Source organism: Sinohyriopsis cumingii, chromosome 3 (genome assembly GCF_028554795.1).
Source record: "Sinohyriopsis cumingii isolate HCF-2022 chromosome 3, ASM2855479v2, whole genome shotgun sequence".
Lineage (NCBI taxonomy): Eukaryota > Metazoa > Mollusca > Bivalvia > Unionida > Unionidae > Sinohyriopsis > Sinohyriopsis cumingii.
In genome coordinates, this window is record NC_142963.1 from 85,285,407 (window position 1) to 85,303,109 (window position 17,703).

At 33.7% G+C, this 17,703-nt stretch overlaps 1 protein-coding gene across 1 annotated transcript in view; it reads right to left on the reverse strand.

Annotated features, from left to right (window-relative positions):
• LOC149803230 (uncharacterized) overlaps nucleotides 1-17,703 on the reverse strand; it is a 425,110-nt gene that overhangs the window by 319,184 nt on the left and 88,223 nt on the right. Inside the window, exon 3 of the mRNA XM_089952861.1 lies at nucleotides 2,644-2,687. The gene's annotated coding sequence lies outside the window, so the exon portion shown is untranslated. The remainder of the gene's footprint in view (nucleotides 1-2,643; nucleotides 2,688-17,703) is intronic.

Sequence of the window (17,703 nt, forward strand, 5' to 3'; positions counted from 1 at the left end):
ATTTGTCTAATTCATGGGAAGCGACTGCTGCCCAACATTCCACAAGAACAGAAAGTTTCCTCCCTTTCTTATCAACACAAAGATTACATTGTATTTACTAAGGTCCACTGTAGTGAAAATCCTCAAGATGTAATTTTCTCATGCTCTTTGTAGAACATTATGAATGGATACAAAATCTATTTCTCCTGTCAAATTTACTCCAATGGAATTCCTGAAATTTACTATTAAAATTAATGAATTGTTCAAATTTTCAAAATTAATTACTGTAAAACCTCCCTTAACAAAGGTTCAGTCTGCTCTGTAGTTTTGTGTCATGTCATTCTTGTATAAGCTGTACAGCAAAGAACTGTGGCAATAAAAAAAAAAAACAAGGCTATTTTTCCTTTTTTACATTTTTAAATGATGATGCATAAAACAAAGACCTACCTATTTATTTCACTGTCAAAAAGGGAAATATTATAAACAGCTTTGCTAGTAAAGCCTTAATGCACATTCAGTTTTTTTCCCCAGTTTTATTACAAATCAGTAAATCATTGCAAATCCTTTTAAACAATGAAAAAGGAGCTAGAGATATCACTGAGAGAAAATGAAATAGCTGGAAATCAAGTGAGAAAACGAAGCTATTCCCTTTTGTAAAGCATGAAAAAGAGATCTGATGTATTTATTTTCTCAGTGTGGATTATACATTAGAAAACTTAAACTAAGATCGTGCTATTTATTTGAATTCACAGTATTTTTGTAATTCTATCTAATAATTATCATTATTCATTTTTTTCTCTCGAACTATCAATGACCATACTGAATTTTAACTGAAAATTGAACTGCTTCGATTTCCAAATGATTGCTGTTTATTTCATAACTCATTGCAAACTCCTGTTACAATAATCTCTATGTTAATGACTTCTTTGTTCAACTGAAATGTCACTTCTGCATTCATATCAGGGGTAGGTAATACCACACATCAACTTTGGTTGGGGTCACACTGTTTTAATTGGTCAATTAAACCTTGACATATCACTCATTTTATCATCCAAAAATGTTGTCAGTGCCAGAAATTTGTTTCAAAATGATAAAATTCAGAACTTGTTATAAAAGTCCTATACTATATTTTGTCTCATCTTTTAAGAAAAGGAACATTCCCAGTACACTCTGAATAACAATGCATGATCAAATATCGATAAATTAAAATGTCAGCAATAACTACTGAACAAATAAATAGTTATTTAACCTTGTCAAGTGAAATTTGTGTTTTAGTTTTATCTTTCAATTCAGTTTCAGTGTAATCATCATAAATGTGATATGCTGTCTTGTCAATCGACCTACAACTGTCATGGTGATTCCTGCATGCATTTATGTGTGAACTTAATGAAGCACAAAGTGTGTTTTGAACTCAGACTTACAAAAGTGTTGTTTCTATGTTACAATCAATTATAAGTTGACCTGCATTGTATTATCACCTTAATCAGTCCTCTGTAGGACATCAAGGTGTAAAATTTAATAAAAAAAATAAAAGGCATGAAAATCATACCTGCAAAAGAGCTAGCAGTCATGTAAGTATAAGTCAACTCATTTCAACTGACTAATCAAATGCTTAGAATACTATAGTACATGTAAAAAATTAACGTATCAAATATTAATTAGTGGTTTATCATACTTCTTGACAAATGTGAACAATGATACTAAAGAAACAAACTGTAAAGCATACTTGGTGCAAATTTCTTAATTGGCAGTCAGAGATTTGCTGAAGGATGAGCAGAAATTTCATTTTCACTTGCAAAGAAATAACAGCATCAGTGTTTTACTAATATAATTTTTGTTATTTAAAAACAAATGGTTTGACATGTGATGATTGTTGAAACCACTTGGAGTAATGTCTAACATGATGTTTCAGAGAAAATATTGAACAGAAAAATAATTTCCACAGAAAAGTGAAGAATTTCATTAGAAAAAGTTATTTAATTACAACTAGTCTGAAAGTAATTATTATGCAAATATTAAAACAATCAACCTGCCCCCATACCCACTTTTCATTGTTGATATCCATCTCTTACTTAATTTTTATGAGATTCCTCAGTAACTCACAGTCTCATTTATGCTGCAGTTTAGGTTTTGGACTCCACTAAGCATGAGTTTTGGACTCCACTAGTCATGAGTTTTTGGACTCCACTAGGCATGAATTTTTGGACTCCACTAAGCATGAGTTTTGGACTCCACTAGTCATGAGTTTTTGGACTCCACTAAGCATGAGTTTTGGACTCCACTAGTCATGAGTTTTTGGACTCCACTAGGCATGAATTTTTGGACTCCACTAGACATGAGCATTAGACTCCACTAGGCATGAGTTTTGGACTCCACTAGGCATGTGTTTTTGGACTCCACTAGGCATGAGTTTTTGGACTCCACTAGGCATGAATTTTTGGACTCCACTAGGCATGAGCATTAGACTCCACTAGGCATGAGTTTTGGACTCCACTAGGTATGTGTTTTTGAAGGAGGCATAGTTGATCTGAAAGAGTACATTGCACTTACCATTACACTGTACTTACCAAAACCATGTCAAAAAATTACTCTGTACTCACCAACACCATGTTAAAAATTACTCTGTACTCACCATAACCATTTTAAAAATTACCTTGTACTTACCAGTACCATGTTAATCTTCATATTTTCTGCTTCTACTGCATCTGCTGAAAATACAAAACAACTTTATTAATTCAACAACAGACAAATTATTTTTATTAAGATTGAAAAATATCTTCTAATACACGTTTTAAAAACAAGAATCTTTCTTTAATGATATTAACAAAATACCATGATGTTCCTTTCCAACATCATTTTTAATGTAGTTGAATTTGCCTTGAATACAAAAAAGTACAGTGTCACTCTATACACTATAAATTTACAAGTCAGGGTAAATGAATGTAGAATGTTTCAATCAAAGCAAGTTAGATTCTCTCTGCTTAACAAAGTGTTCCTAAAATCTATTCATCCCACCCCACCCTGCCACACCCATTCACCCACAGGAATAGCTGATCCATAAGGACAAGCAGGATTCTTCTACAAATCTGCATACAATTATAGTCACATTATGGTCTCATGCCATGTAGGTCAAATATGTGTCGGTGATTTGGATTCTTAATGTAGCTTTAACAATTTTTCAGTCATATCGATATGATGTCTGCAGTGTCTGCAGTGTCTGCAGTGTGTGTGATATCTAGCACTGGGGTATCATGCTGCAGACGTGTAGCATCATGTCCCACCTAATCACATTATCCTAACACCAGACTGACCAGTCCTAACTCTGACCTCTTAACACATTAACCCCTAGCAACGACTTAATGGGGCAGGAGGTAGTAGCCTACTGCCGAGCTCTGTAGCATCATGGTCATGCATGATACACTAAAGTGGGTGGAATTATAGAAAGGGTAGACAGATGTAGCTCTACAATGATACCAAATAATCTGGAATATCTAGTTGCACTACAAAATACAGATTAAAAAACCTCATTTTTTGGACCCAACTTTTTTCTACCCAAAATTCGCCCGTGGTTGGAATCCAATTTTGTGTCCAGATTTTAGACTTTTTGGTCTCAGATCTAAGGCAAACCGGTATGAACTGCAAACAAACAGATGAGCCTTTGTAGAAAGTAGGATAAGATGGGCATTTGGAATAAAGAGTGGTCTCAATACAAAAATAATGGCTCCATTTACGAAAATAATAAAAATTAAAATTCCAACTTTTACCCTTCTGCTCATGCGATAGTCAAATAGCCAATGAAAAACAATGTTTCTAACACAACTAGGCAGTATGTTATTGAAAAATCACTGGGGATTTGGTGTTTTCAGATCAATTCAGAAATAGCTTTCAAAACGTGTTTCCTACTCAATTTTTAGGCGAAAATGTCAAAAACCTCCAGGGGTTAATATGTTACCAAGGGTTTTGGAAATTTCTTACAAATAGTCAAGGAATTGCTAATTTGTAATTTATGTGCAATGTTGATGCACAAATGATTAAATATGCAAGGAATATTCAAATTTGGTGATGTCATAAAAATTCACCTATTAATGCTGAGTGCCTAGTTAGGCAGCTGCTAGTACCATTTTTACCAATTTTGGTATGACTTGGCTGAGGTTCAAACTGGCAACCTCCTGCATTTGAGACTGATGCTCTAACCACTTAGGCAACTGAAGTGGTCATTTACCGGTAGGTCAATTGAAAATGAACAAGTATAGTCACACCCAGGTTTGACATTAAAACACAAAAACTGGGTACTAATAATTGACTCAAAATTTGGGTAGTGATAATTGACTCAAAATTTGGGTATCTATAATTAACTCTGAGCTGATGCAAAATACTTAGTTTACAATTTTCAATGAACTGATACCAGTAAGCAGCAGTTTATCAATCTGTAAAATCTCAGAAAATGGTAAATAAAATCATCCTGAAGAGATTTCAAGTTCTGCCTTAGCAATAATACCTGCAAACTTCATTAAAAGTATTTTGTATAGTTCAGATACTATATCTAAACTGCATATCTACTCCATTTAGTTATTAAACCAATCTGAAACATGATATTTGCCCTGGATCCTAATCATAATATCAGGGAAGTTTCCAATACTCTCTTAATTTGAAGTCATAAATATTACATGTCTATCTTTATTACTCTAATTCATTTTCAAAACTTATTGAGTTCAGTAGAAAATCAGTCTGATGTGAGCCTTTAATGCTTAGAAAACTTCATGTTATGTGGTGCTTTTGCTATCATGTTATGCAGTGCTTTTGCTATCTGGTGGACCAAACTATACAAATTTAGTATAGCTACATGGCAGTAGTATCAAAGAATTAATATATGAGAATACAAAGACTATAACCAGTCATTTCTAAACTAGAACCAATCTTCAGAGATGACACACTGTTATGTCCACAAAATAATGGTTTGTAGAGAGAATGATTTGACCAAAGAGATAACGACATTACATATCAAAACTGATTTAGGCATTCCGAATCTAGTCATAAATAACAGCAGTCACTCATGCTAGGTTTTACTTTATTAAGGGCTGAAAATAAGCCAATTTGATGCTGAAAAAAAGCCTGTAAACCCAGCAAAATTTTGCAACAAGTGCTAAATATTTTTAAGGATGTTTACATAAAAGATAAAGACATATAAATTTCCTTCTGTATCTAAATGAATCTAGTATAATTGTCCAGAAACAGCAGAATGGGAGCAGAGTAAATAAACTTGTACATAATGACCAGGTTTTCATAAGCAGTGCTTGGGACAAAATGATTTAAAATTTTCTATCGTTAGTAATGGCATCCATATCTGATCATGAATTAATATCATTTGTACAAAATTTGAAAGTCTCAATGTCAGAGAAGACCCAGACAGCTGAGTGGTATAAGGCACTCACCTTTAAAGATCAATCACATATCTCAACTCTGTACATGAGTTCAAGTCTCAACTATACCAATGTAGGCATAAGAATATCCAGGAATTCATACGACCATTTATAACTTTTAACTGTAAAGTGTTCAAACAATTTCTGATATTCTTCAAAAATAAGAAGAATTTCAAACTAATTGCTGTCATACAGATACATGTACTGCATGTCAGCTTAGCCACATTCTCATTTAGGTCAACAAGACATCATTGCTAGATTTTTGGTGAACACCCCATGTCATAATGATCATCCATTCAGGGGAGTAGTGACAATAAGATTTTTAAGACAGTCATTCTGGAAGCAATATTGGGTGCATGACTGGCACCAGTTTCATTTAAAACCTATTGGTGAAAACTATATATTGATACAGTCATAAATATGGACAGGAGTAGAGATAATATTTTAAAACATTATTACTTTCCATTCAGGAGGAGTAGCAATAACAAGAATTTGAGGCCCCCGGTCACAGAGTGGTCTAAAGCGCTTGCCATTACCAATCATTACCATCCCTCCTCTATCCAACATGGGTCTGAGTCTCAGGTCTGGCCAGTGTGGGCATGTGAGAAGCTTGCCAGTAGTTTCAGGTAGACTGGTAGTTCTTACTTGGGTTTTCTCTGCTTTTGATCCAGTAGTTATTCTGGTTGCCATATATAGCCTTTTTTGTTCTGAAAAATGGTACTGAACCCAAAACAAAAACAAACAATAACCCATACTGGGTGTCAGATTGGCTCCATTTTTAATCAAGACCAACTGGACACTATAAGAAGTCTTCTCATGAAAACCCTATATCAATATGACTTTCTATTCAAGTATAGTTATTATAACAAGAATTTTATGATGGCTGTCATGATGGCCATATTGAATGTTGATGAGCACCATTTTTATTTAGGAGCAGCTCGATATCATAAGAAGTTGTTTAGTGAAATACAACATACTGATATGACCATCCTTTCAGGAATAGTGGTGATAACAAGATTTTCATGATACCTGTCATGGTGGCCATATTGGATATCTGATCAAAACCATTTTCATTTAGGACAAACTAGACATCATAGGAAGTCTTTTAGTGAAATCCCCATGTTGTTATGGCCATCCATACAGGAGGAGTAGCAATAACAAGATTTTCAAGATATCCACTGTTGCAGTATTTTCATTTAGAACTAGATCATGGGATAACTGTGTGTGTAAAGTTTCATGGCAATCTTTTAAGAGTACAACAGACCATTCTAGAAGCAGTTAATAAACTTAAAAGCAAAAATATTGACAGATATAAGACACTTGATGCACAATGGACACAGGGCAGTATTATAATATCACATTGCCTTACAGCCAGTGAGTTGAAAATTGAATACATTATAAATCTTTTTATTAGGAAAATAAGCTAATGAATTCCCTTGCAGGCAATATTATATGTTTCTCAGCAAAGATGTTCTTGTAAAACAGGGTGATTTACAATTAAATATTTTGAATAAGTGAAAAACAATGCAAACACTGGAATTTTATAGTATTGACACAAATAATAACATAATGTAGCTTCAATGACATAATCTGGTACAAGTTACTGAGCAGAAAAGGAAAAAAAAAGCAGTCTCTGTGCAAACAAAAGGCAATACAAAATGGATGTGAAACACCTGTTTCATAACTGGTTTCCTTTCATCTCTGAGCCTGGGAATTTGACTAGTGTATGACAAGATGTGGACCTGGACAAAGTTTCATGAAAACATTTATAGGAGTTTTAAAGTAACAGTCCAGATAAGTAAACAGGCCACTGCCTTTTCATTGTCTTTAGGCATTCTGTATGACTAACAAAGGAAAATGCTTTCAAATCAAGATATATAAAAAGACTAATGTTTCTTGACTGGTTCAAAAATTATACCCACAAATGGATTGAGATTGCTAATTTATATTATCCCTTGCCATGACCTTGAAGATTGGTGAGCACAGCTGTGGTATGTGACATATTGTTCAGTCATGACATACTACTGGTCAAAGCTTCATTAAAATATTTTCAAACGTTATACTTCTGACAATGATACAAGTATAAATTACTGCTGTGACTTTCACCTTGCATCAAGAGGTGTGGATATGGTATGGGAGACATTATATCTCTACATGACCTGTAAGACATCACCAACCCTTAGATACATCTTGCAACATTTCCAGATTGGATACTGCAGACACAAGATGTTAGTCACATACAATGATTTTGAATTCCTCTCTAATAATTTCATAATACTGTCCAGAGAAGAAGAGTAAATTAGTTAAGCATTTCCTTGTGCAAGAAAACTTTGTACATGATAAATTTATTATTATTAATATGAAGATTGAGTTGAGAATGTTGTGGGTTGAAAGCCATTTTTTCAGCACAATATAGACTATATCTGGTGGAGGAAAAACCTGGAAACCCCCCCCAGGAAGAACCACTAACCCATGGAAAGCTACTGGAAAGCTTTCTCACATACTCACATTGACCATGCTGAGACTTGAACTCATGGGGTCCCGATCAATACAAAGACATGAAGTGCCTTGCAATATTGAAGAACAGAGATCAAATTAGTGAAATTTAAATAATTATAGCATAGCTTTAAAAATAAACAAGAGATCTACTTGTACTTGAATTCCTTCTTTTCAATTATTTTCAAGTGGTCTGTATGCAACACACAAGAAATCCTGCAATTTAGTCTAACAAAAAACTGATACTGAAAAACAGCTGAAACAATTTGTTGGCACAGATTTCACTCATTCACATAAAGCAATGAATCAACAGTGTCAATCAATGTCTTTATTTATTTTATGCATTTTCTCCCTACATTAGTTGTTCAGAAATACTTGAAACCCTTGTCATAGCACAGTAGTTGGTGTCCAGAACCACTGACTACATTATGCACTGAACCACATTATAGTGAAAACATTGTAATGAAATGAACCACACTATACTGAGAACAGCATTATATACAGAAACATGGTATAGCAGGAATGATCCCAAATTTGCTAAATAATGGGTATTTTTTTGTAAAGAAAAAAGATGCAACACTTTATTGGGGTCAATATTAGTACCATGTTAAATCCAGAATTATGTTATGATATGCACATTTCACTGAGGGAGTACTGTGCTTCTTTTTGAGATATGCCTTAAAAGTGCAAACTTTTAGAGTGCATTTTGTAACTCCAATTGATGACTCTCCATCAGATGAAAAATTCAATATTTTTCTTTCTTTTTCACATTTGAGAACTACAATGTGAAAAGTTTCAATATTCACTAAATGTCAGAATTATTTTCCTTACTCACAAATTTAAAAAAGCTTCACATTATGGATTAAACCTACACTATGTAAAGCACAAGCCCTTTATCAAGTACTCCCCCTCAACCCACTCCTACATAATGCTGGATGAAAACGTTAATTATGCCTGAGCTGGAAATGATCTTTTTCACCTCCAAATTATCCATTGATCAGTTCCATTTTTACAGTTGTTCCCATTTAACATCCTTACAGGAATTACATGCCAATAAAAGGTAATGAAAGCTTCAATAAAAAGGTAAGGAATGAGATTATATTTTCCTTAAGAAACTTTCCAGAGGTTGAAAAATGAAAAACCCTAAACATTCTGTTACCAAGCACTGGGGATTTACTGGCTTTAGCTTGATGTATAAACACAATCTGATTCTGTAAAATCCAACCAATTAGGACCAATGTGCATACCTTCTTATTAATGGTACCAACCATCACAGCCAACTCTTTGTTCAACCTTGATTCCCAGTTGTTGTTATACCACATGATGTAGCACACCTTTCTTATTGATTAATAAGGAGATCAATACAGTACTAATGCAGTGGATTGATGTATTGGCTAAAGTTCCATTGAATTATCTTAAGTGATTCAAATGTTTTATTCCAAAGAAGGATACACATCACAGAATTACAGTTCCCCTGCCTTGCCATAACCTTGACCTTGAGACATGATGTATGGCTATGGTATGCAACACACTGAATATAACCTGATATAAAAAAGTAAAGCTTCATTAAATTAAGTGGTTCATGAGTTACACTCTGGACAACGATGCAAGTCCCAGAATTCCATTTCCCCTTGATATGACCATAATTTTGAGGCAAGGGGCATATGTATGGTACTTGACACACAATAAAATCATTATATATGCTTAGCTAAAGTTAAATGAAAATCTTCAACCATTACAAAGTTATGGGTTGGACTTGCCAATATTAAAGGATGAACAGGTAAATGCATGCACACATATACAAAAGTATTGAGATTTTGAGCTCCCCCTTTAAGATACAGCAAGTTCTCCCTCTTTCCAGGGGGATGACTTAACCAGACATGTGCTAGAGCTCTAAATTAAAATTTAAATTAGCTAACATATTTCCAACAATGTGATATAAAACAACCAGAGGAGAATGTTGAGAATTTTAGTTAAACTGGGAACAGAGTGTATTTCATTCAGTGTTGATAAGTACAGTAGTATCAAACTGAGATAATTGCATTGCCTGTAATTTCTTTTTGCACATTAAATTAAATTCTCATAGACGTATAAATAATTAGAGGTAAAAATGTGGATTTTAGATTTCATAAATATCTCAAAATTAACCATCCAAATAAATAAAAGATCCCTGAACAAAACAAAAAAGCAAACACGAAAACAAAATAATTAAGCTGGGTCAAAGTAATCAGACTGTGGTCTGGAACTGGACACTTTCTAACTAAGTATTATTCTTGTTTGTTGTTAGGTGATTGTTTGAATGTTTACTATCATGCACTTTGATGACTTGTGTCAACTTCCTCTTTCTACATACAAATCATCTGCTTGAAACCATGGGAAAATCGATCTTTCTATCTCTCTGTTTACTAGGCATTAGTTACATGTGTATGTCATTATGCATGTGCTAATGATAACAGATGTACATGTCATTATGTGCTAATGGTAACAGGTGTGTATGTCTTATGTATGTGCTAATGATAACAGGTGTGTATGTCATTATGCATGTGCTAATGATAACAGGTGTGCATGTCATTATGTGCTAATGGTAACAGGTGTGTATGTCATTATGCATGTGCTAATGGTAATAGGTGTGTATGTCATTATGCATGTGCTAATGAGAACAGGTGTGTATGTCATTATGCATGTGCTAATGATAACAGGTGTGCATGCCATTATGCATGTGCTAATAATAACAGGTGTGTATATCATGATTTATGTGTTAATGATAACAGGTATGCATGTCATTATGCATGTGCTAATGATAACAGGTGTGCATGTCATTATGTGATAATGATAACAGATGTGTATGTCATTATGATATGCTAATGATAACAGGTGTGTATGTCATGATGCATGTGCTAATGATAACAGGTATGTATGTCATGATGTACTAAAGCTAACAGATGTGTATGTCATTATGTATGTGCTAATGATAACAGGTGTGTATGTCATTATGTATGTGTTAATGAGAACAGATGTGTATGTCATTATGATGTGCTAATGATAACAGGTGTGTATGTCATGATGCATGTGCTAATGAGAACAGGTATGTATGTCATGATGTGCTAAAGCTAACAGATGTGTATGTCATTATGTATGTGCTATTGATAACTGGTGTGTATGTCATTATGCATGTGCTAATGATAACAGGTGTGTATGTCATTATGCATGTGCTAATGATAGGTGTGTATGTCATGATGCATGTGCTAATGATAACAGGTATGTATGTCATGATGTGCTAAAGCTAACAGATGTGTATGTCATTATGTATGTGCTAATGATAACAGGTGTGTATGCCATTATGCATGTGCTAATGATAACAGGTGTGTATATTATTATGCATGTGCTAATGATAACAGGTGTGTATGTCATTATGCATGTGCTAATGATAACAGAATTGACACTTTAAAATATTAAATTCATAGAAAAATATTCCTGATGCTTTTGGTTGCAATGATGACAATGATGGATATTATTATTATTATTATTATTACTATTCATAATCATAATAATGAAGAATGTAATATATGTTAGTACCACGCAGGACAATACATTTTAAAAAGTCAAACATTAATTACATGGATTAATATTCTTCATTTTTTGCTATGATTTTGCAGAAGTAAAAAGGCTGTTTCTTTTGACACCTTGTGCTATATAGACTTTCAATGTATATCATTATTTGCTTGAATGTAAAACATACAATTTGTATACTTTAGTAACACAAGCAACTGTCCTATGTTCTGTTACATTACAGTACACTGCACAGACATGCACTCATTTCTCTCCCCAAAAAAATTGCTAGAAGGAGAACCATTTCCAGTCAAATAAATGAGATACTGCCAAAAGGTAAGACCCCAACAATACAAAAAAATAGAAGGTATTTACAGAAATACCATAACTTGTGCTTAACTGTCTGAATATCCCAATCTAATTAAGATGTAATAAAAATTACAGAATATGAAATAGAAATGTGTTCATACATCACACATGCATGAATGTAAAGTAATCAAAAGTAATGGTCCATTTTTTGTCACAGAAAGAACATTATGTGACAGGACAGGATATGACAGGACACAATGGACTGACATGAGTAATACACAGCTATGGAGGGAGTTAAAAAAACAAAATTTAGATTAGTTTTAAATGCACCTGGTGCCATTTCCTGCTGTGATTAGCATTATCAAACTGGGTTTGTATAGGTGAATAAAGCAGTCAGTAATATTTAAAGCCAGCTGTGAGAGATACTTGTAATCAACCTATAACTTTTCACCTGACAGTGTGTCATGTAATCAAGGTAGAATCAAGGTTACTACCTCTACAACAGCTCATATTTCACCAGCCAAATTGGTCTGGACACATTTCAGACTCAGTCTCCTCACTTTCACAGTAGGTACACGTTTCTCAGCATCAGCAAATGATCAGAATAGATGTTACTCTTAATGGGTTGAAGAACTGTTGTTGTTGTTGTTCTAGGGTTTAACGCCATTTTTCAGCACAAGATAAGCTATACATGGCGGCCAGTATAACTGGTGGAGGAAGAACCCTGGAAAACCCAAGGAAGAACCACCGACCCACAAGAAGCTACTGGCAGGCTTTCCCACGTATCCATGCTAGCCGAGCCTTGGACTCGAACCCACGCAGACAGAGGTGAGATGGCAGTGATCTGGAACAGTGAGTATTCTAGACCACTCGGCCACTTGGGGTCCCGGTTGAAGAACAGAGTAGATCACATACAAAATCCATGATCAGCAATTTATGACCAATCTGCAAGTGAGTTAAGTACTGTTTTCAGCACATCTCAGAAAGGTAAAAAACTGACAATCAGTTCATACAGTACTACCTCATTATAATGAATTGCATAACACAGTACTCCATCATTATAATGAATTGTATGACACAGTACGCCTTCATTATAATGAATTGCACGACACAGTACGCCTTCATTATAATGAATTGCATGACACAGTACTCCATCATTATAATGAATTGCATGACACAGTATGCCTTCATTATAATGAACTGCATGACACATTACTCCATCATCATAATGAATTGCACGACACAGTACGCCTTCATTATAATGAATTGCATGACACATTACTCCATCATCATAATGAATTGCATGACACAGTACGCCTTCATTATAATGAATTGCATGACACAGTATGCCTTCATTATAATGAATTGCATGACACAGTACACCTTCATTATAATGAATTGCACGACACAGTACGCCTTCATTATAATGAATTGCATGACACATTACTCCATCATCATAATGAATTGCATGACACAGTACGCCTTCATTATAATGAATTGCATGACACAGTATGCCTTCATTATAATGAATTGCATGACACAGTACTCCATCATTATAATGAATTGCATGACACAGTACGCCTTCATTATAATGAATTGCATGACACATTACTCCATCATCATAATGAATTGCATGACACATTACTCCATCATCATAATGAATTGCATGACACAGTACACCTTCATTATAATGAATTGCATGACACAGTATGCCTTCATTATAATGAATTGCATGACAGTACTCCATCATTATAATGAATTGCATGACACAGTACTCCATCATTATAATGAATCTTTATAACTATCCATAGGAGCCGTAAAGCATACCACCTTATAGTGATATCATCTCTTATGCCATAGCAATACCATTTGATAAAGATCTCATATACCATAATGATACCATCTCATAAAGATCTTATATACCATAGCAATATCATCTAAAAAAGATCTTATATACCATAGCAATACCATTTCATAACAATCTGCAATACACACTATGTAATAAAGATTTCATATACCATAGCAATCTCATGTACCACAGCAATACCATCTCATAAAAGATCTCATATATAATAACAATACATCTCATGTACCATAGTAATACCATCTCATAAAGATCTCATATACCATAGCAATACCATCTCATATACCATAGCAACACTAACTCATAAAATTCTCATACCATAGAAATACCATTTCATAACATCCTGCAATACTATCTAATAAAGACTTCATATACCATAGCAACACAATCTCATAAAGATCTCATATGCCATAGAAACACCATCTCATAAAGATCTCATAGAAGTAGTGAAGTGGGACCGTACCACATCACTACTCATATACCATTACAATACTATCTCATATTCACATCATGTTAGTGCCACTTAATGAAATTAGATCCATGATCATTATAATGTGCTTTATAAAATGAATTGTATTACAATGTATCATTAAAACCAACTAGAGTTGTAGCGCTGCATGTGTTTTATGCACTGTATTATTATTAAGGCCAAATAGTGTTGTAGCACTGCATGTGTTTTTTTTTTAAATGAACTGTATTATTATTAAGGCCAAATAGTGTTGTAGCACTGCATGTGTTATATAAAATGAACTGTATTATTATTAAGGCCAAATAGTGTTGTAGTACTGCATGTGTTTTATAAAATGAACTGTATTATTATTAAGGCCAAATAGTGTTGTAGCGCTGCATGTGTTTTATAAAATGAACTGTATTATTGTTAAGGCCAAATAGTGTTGTAGCACTGCATGTGTTTTTTAAAATGAACTGTATTATTATTAAGGCCAAATAGTGTTGTAGCACTGCATGTGTTTTTTAAAAATTAATATTTATAGTATGATGGCAGTATTAATAAGCAAAATTGTTATATCCTACAACAGTAGTATGATTGTAGTGGGAGTTTTTTTATATTTCACATTTGCATATGGTCTAGTTACTCTTGTTTGACTGAAATTAGGAACAAGCAAGAAAAATTCATACAGATATAAGGGTAGCAGACATTACAACAACCTAATTTGACCAGATCTCCAGTGCCTAACCTAGAGTAAATGAATTACAAGTTTTCTGTGTTGTTTAATGAAAATACATATTCAGTGATTTTGGCAAAATTTTCACAAAGTGTGGGGAAATCACATTCAGGCATTTTCTTGGGTGGGTAGAGAGAATTTCAATTTTGTATGGATGGGAGGGGGGCAGGCAGTTTTTATACATGTTTCAGCACATATGTGTGATAAATTACTTCGAATGAATAATGATAAAATGGAGTTATTTTTAGTATTACACAGCAGCTGCAATTGTCTGTTCTGATAATACTAAATGTATTATAGAACTGCATGTAATAGCAAAGTCTTTTCCATCAAACACTGAAAAATGCATGCAACAGAAAAAGACATTAGTACCAAATACTGAAAACAGAAAGTCTGCCATTATGCAGCCTCACCAACAATAATATGCAGACAATCCAATTAAAATGGCACTCAGTTGACCCCAATAGCTGGGTTTCCCTGTAATGTATATACTTTTTGGGAATATTCTGTCTTAAATCTATTGTTCTTAAAGAGTATGATTTTGCTCAATATAAACATCATCCATAATTTTTCTGAAACTTGCAATCTCATTCGATTTGACATAACAGCACATCCACAATTTTCTTCGATAAGCCAGTCTGGATTATGAGGTAACATAACTGAATCCACATAATACCAGTAATTTATCCTTCCTCAAACATGAAACATAAAGGTTGTAACAAAACTGTAAATGACTGCATATTTGGACAAAGCTTCTTTCAAATACACATTTTCAAAGCAAGTGCCCTCCCCCCACTCACCAATATTATAAGCAGTATATCCACACTTGAAATTTAAGTATTGATGAACAGAAAGAACGTTTCTTAAGAAAACATTGTGTATGTTGTTTTGGCAGAAATCCAGAAACCAAAGGAGAATAAACTTAAGAAAATGTAGTATATTTAAATTGGAATCCAGTAATTAAGGGAGCCCAGCCATCCATTTCAGAGGTTTGTTCTTTTGAAAATTGTTGCTTTTTACTGAATAAAATGTACAACGGACAATATAACATTTTGGCATAATATTCTGGCATCATCACATTAGTAAAAACTATGTTACCTTGTTTGCATATTAAAAATTCTGGAAATAAATAAATCAAATGAAAGTGCTATCATAGTCTGAGCTGTAGAAAATAGTTCCCATTCTTAGAATGCAGTTTCCTCACTTGATAGAAAAAAATAATCATGCTCTGACATTAAAATTCATCTGATTTATAGTAGCTGAGACTAGAAGGACAGACATTTCTTCTTGCTTTCATTATCTCCGCTGTACAGAAAACAAAAGCTATTATAATGTTTTCAAGAAATAATGATCAACCATAGTTGCCCTCTTCATTAAAATGTAAAGTGTGTGTGTGTGTGTGCATATGTGTGTGTGTGTGTGTGTGTGTGTGTTTTTGTGTGTATATGTTAGATCACCTGAAATTCTAATGGCTTTGCTGGACATATTTTCAAAACAAAACATGTGGCAGACATACAGTTTTTAAATTTATTATAGAACATTTAAAGGAAACATAACAAAACAGAAAAGATTGATAAATCTAATTATTAACTACACTGTACAATGTGTCATTTTTTTGGTTGTGCTGTGGCTTGAATATTAGCATACCCGATCCATGATTCACTGCAAGCATGACATCCTTTGCTATTTCTCCTTTAGTGATACCATAATTTCCATGAGACAAAAATATTCTTCAGATGGTATGTTAGCACAATAATTTACAGAAAATCATAAAAAAAATTCACTGGAAATTTCATCACAAGAATAATGTAACTGCAATATATTTGGACAACTTCAGTAATGTATATTGACCAAGAAGTTATGAATGATAGTTCAATGTATTTGCAACTTCTCAGTCAATCCTTGTTTCATACATAGCTGAGGTGGTCCAAATGCATTTATCAGAATAAATCTGAGGTAAAATCCATAGGATTCACCTCAAATTATATGAATGTGATACACTGCTCCTCAACTGGAACATCCTCAGCCTTTTCCATCCAGTCATGAAATATGTACTTTGCCACGACTGAGATTAATATTTGAAACTACTTTTTGTTTACACGGTACAGTATAATGGTGGAAGGAGATAAAGTCACAATTGGAACAATGCAACACATGTGGTGCACTAAACCGGAGGCAAATTATCAAACCCATCAAATTTATTTTCATTTCAACAACTACATCCGAGGTTATTTCTTGACTTGATGGAAATGGCAGAGCAATGTTCTAATCATGAATTTCTCTTGGACTAATTATTTATAATAAAAAAATTTTGTCCAAAACAATTCGCTCTAGAATTTCACCCAAAAAGAGTATTTTAGTCCGCTCTTATAATAAAAAGTAATTATTAACTGACAAAGAGCAGACTTACTAACTACCTCAAACATATGCAACTCCTAACTGATGGCCACTTCCAGTAAAAACAAATGGTGAAGTTTTCTACAATCGGGTCTCCAAGAAAGATTTGAAGGATACTAATAAATGTCGGTTGTTCTTTGCTCCAAAATTTGGGCATAGGTTTCACATATTTTGTTTTAAAAGCATAATATGAAGAAAAACTGCAACACACTATTAGGAAATGTGATGTGGGGAACTGATGTATACTGTAGTACTGACTTTGTCGGAATCACATTTATTGATTGTTTGACAAGAAAACAATCTGTAAGCCAGACTTGGTGACTTTTGAATTTTCTGTGTTAAGGTCTATTTGATAGTCTAATGAATAAACAAGTTAATAAACAATAAAGCAAAAAAAAATAATTTCATATAACGATTGTTTAGATATGACTGACATCCGGTTGGTCAAAGTAGATGCATGTGCCTGTCAAAACCTTTAATCTGCTGGATATGTCCAGAAAAACAT